The sequence below is a fragment of the Eulemur rufifrons genome, chromosome 5 (assembly GCF_041146395.1).
Source record: "Eulemur rufifrons isolate Redbay chromosome 5, OSU_ERuf_1, whole genome shotgun sequence".
Taxonomy (NCBI): Eukaryota; Metazoa; Chordata; class Mammalia; order Primates; family Lemuridae; genus Eulemur; species Eulemur rufifrons.
This window is the reverse complement of record NC_090987.1, coordinates 39429234-39432846: the sequence shown is the minus strand read 5'-3', so window position 1 is coordinate 39432846 and position 3613 is coordinate 39429234. Positions and strand designations below refer to the sequence as shown.

General features: G+C 38.6%; 1 non-coding gene across 1 annotated transcript; it reads right to left on the bottom strand.

The window, feature by feature from the left end:
• Nucleotides 1–2221: 2221 nt before the first annotated feature.
• On the bottom strand, nt 2222–2328 carry LOC138383588 (U6 spliceosomal RNA). Its single transcript, XR_011233643.1, has one exon. It is a non-coding gene; the product is annotated as a U6 spliceosomal RNA (small nuclear RNA).
• Between the last annotated feature and the right edge of the window lie 1285 nt (nt 2329–3613).

Here is a 3613-nt window from a genome sequence, read left to right as displayed (position 1 = left end):
CAGATCTTATCCTTCTGCACACCACCTTGCTTACAAGCATCCAGCGGCTTCCCTTTGCACTTAGAATGGGATCCAAGCTCATTCCCATGGCCGACCGGGCTCTGTTTGCTCTGCCCCCCACCCCTGCCTCTCCGTCTCCCCTGTGCCCCAACATCACAGGCTGCCGCACGTCAAGCACCCTCAACCTTCTCTTCTGCCCCCGACGGGCTCCTTATTCTTCAGGTCTCAGCCTAACTGGCCCTCCTCATAGAGAACGATCGCTCCATCTAAATGCTATCTAAACAACCCTCCCAATGGGTCTCTTGCCTGCTGATCACTAATTGTAATAATTAATTGACTGGTTTTGCTGTTGTTTATTTATTTTCTGCATCCCCAATAGACCAACATAGGGGTTTAAAACGTAGTTTGGGATTAGGGTGTCATGATCCAAGTCTGACTGCGTTGTTTATCAGCTCTGTGACTTTGGGCTAGCTACTTAACCTCTTTGAGCCCCAGTGTTTCCATCAGTAAAATGGGTATAATGAGAGTACCCTCCTCACAGGATTGTTGTGAGAATGACACGAGAGGATCCGTATAAAGTGTATAACCCATAATGTGTCATAAAGGTGAGGTGTTATCATCGTCGACATGCAAGCGGCATGAAGAAAGGGAATGTTTTGTCCCATTTGCTGTTGCCTCCCCAGTCCTTCAAACTGCCTAGCACCTGCAGGGCTCCCAGTAAATGTCTGCTGTATGTGAGAGTGGCCCTCTTTGGCAGTGTTTGGCTCAGGTACGATCACTGCCCCATCGTCCCAGTAGGATGAGCTTTTTCTCTACGAGTGAGAGAACACAGAAAGGCCATGTCATCAGCAGGTGCGTGAGGCTACCTCCCCTGTCCAGGACAAGCCCCTGTTCCAGAACTCGGGAGACCTGGCTGCTAGTTTTGATCTGTCCCTGAATATCTGTCCTCTCTTCGGAGGGTCACCTGATAAGCTTTTGGGACTGCAGCTTTCAGAGGAGCAGAAGGAGAGGTTGGAGCAGACGACCTCTAAGGGCCCTTCTAGCCTGACACTCCTTCTTTCCTTTTTTATGCAAACAGTTTTATTGAGATATAATTCACATACTATAAAATGTAGCCATTTGAAGAGTACAATTCAATGCTTTTTACTATATTCACAGACGGTGTAACCATCCTCGTAATTTGAGAACATTCTCGTCACCCCAAGAAGAAGCCCCATGCCCATTAGGAGTCACGCCCGGTTCCCTCCCCCACACCTCCCTCCCGCTCCCCTTCCCTTGCAGCACATACAGTTTTAATTTTGATAAAGTCTGAATTATCTATTTTTTCTTTTATTGCTTTTGCTATAAAATGTTTTAAAAGATCTCAATATTTTAATTTTTATTGACAAATGAAAATGTATACATAATAAAAAGATATAACACATAAGAGAAGAGGAGGAAAAGAGCCTCTTTCCAACGCCTGATTTTTAATCTCCTGGTCTGCCCCCAAGGCAATCACTGTTAGTCTCTGTATCTATAAACACACGTTAGTATCTAACTCTTAACACACACATGCGCACTCACAGATGGAAGCACACTATGTATATGGCTCAAACTGTTCTTCCTCTTGCTTTTTTCACTGAACAATGTATCTTTGAGGCATGTAGGTCTGTATTTGTACATTTAGACTTACTATTCTAAAAAATGGCTGCATTTTGTTCAGTTGGATGTGGGTACCAATAGTTATTTAACTACTCCATGATCATAAATGTTTTGGTTGTTTTTATCTTTTGCTACTGATAACCAATGCTGCACTGAATAGCCTTTTGCATTGGTTTTTGCACTTATGTATTAAGAATATCTTCAGGATGAGTTTCTGTAGTTGGATTTGTGGAGCTGATGAGAGAGAGTACCAATTTACACTTTACAGGCATCAATAGTTTATTATAGAATTTTTGATCCTTGCTAGTATGAAAGGTTAAAAAATTATATTTTACTATAGGTTATTTACTTTATTATGAGTTGAGTACCTTTTTATATTTCTTCTCTGAATGTTCATTTCATGTTCTTTCCCCCTTTCTCTCTTTTTTTTTTTTTTGAGAAAAGAAAATAGTTTATTTATGTGTGCAGCGTGCATATACATGGGAAAAACTCAGTTCTGGGTAAATAAAAGGGGTGGTTAGAATTTGGGGGTTATATACCATCTTAATAGGTGAAGGGGAAGGGGAGAAAGGCACTTAAAAAAAATATGGAACGCTTCACAAATTTGCGTGTCATCCTTGAGCAGGGGCCAGGCTAATCTCCTCTGTATCGTTCCAATTTTAGTATATGTGCTGCCGAAGCGAGCACCCCCTTTCTCTTTTCTATTGCATAATTTCTTTTCCTTATTAATATTTTCATTATATAATAAGTTTATATATTAAAGAGATTAAAAATTAGTCCTTTGTCATTTTTATGGCAACCATTTTTTCATTTTTTTAAATAATCATGTTAATTATATATGTGTGCATGACTTTGTTTATTTTTTTCTTTTTCTTTTTTTTTTTTGAGACAGAGTCTCTATTGCCCAGGCTAGGGTGAGTGCCATGGCATCAGTCTAGCTCCCAGCAACCTCAAACTTGTGGGCTCAAGTGATCCTCCTGCCTCAGCCTCCCAGGTAGCTGGGGCTACAGGCATGTGCCACCACACACAGCTAATTTTTTGTATCTATTTTTAGTTGCCTGGCTAATTTTTTTTCTATTTTTAGTAGAGACAGGGTCTTGCTCTTGCTCAGGCTGGTCTTGAACTCCTGACCTCAAGAGACCCTCCTGTCTCGGCCTCCCAGAGTGCTAGGATTATAGGTGTGAGCCACTGTGGCTGGCCGACTTTATTATTTTTTCCTCTGCAAAATTTTATTTTTTATGTAGTCAAATTTTCATTTTTTTCTTTTATGGGTGTAGGCTTTGTGTCTTACTTAGAAAGGCTTACCCCTTCCAAGTTGTTACAAAAATCTGCTTGTTTTTCCTAATATTCTTTATTATGATTTATTTTTAGATATCAACATCTTTCATGTCTCTGGAATATACTTTGAAGTTAGGAGGTTATTGAGGCACTGTGTTCCCCCTGCCCCACCAAATGGTTATTGCAATGAGATGTTCCAATATTATTTTTAAAAAATCCATAATTTCTCCAATGATTTAAAATTATTCCTTTATAATATATTAAATTTCCTTATCCATTTTAATCCATTTCTAGATACTCTCTTTTTGTTTCATTGTCCTGTCTGTCTCCCTGTAGAGACAGCACCATGCTATTTTAAATTATTAATTACTATAGCTTTATAATAGACGTCAATACCTGGTACAGCCAGTTTCCTTGATTATTCTTCTTTTTCAGAATTTTCATGACCATTCTCATAGGTTTATCTACCTAAAAGCAAAATTTTTGTATATTACAAATTTTTAAATTACCCCATGTATATATTTTATGTTCCAATTACAAATAGATTTTTTCTCATATTTTATTTGTTAATTGGCTGAAGCTATTGACTATGTATATTAATTTTGTTATAAGTCAACTTAATGAACTTTAAAAATGATTTCTAATCTTTTTTTCGTTTTTTAGGTATTCTAGTCAGACATTCATATCATCCACA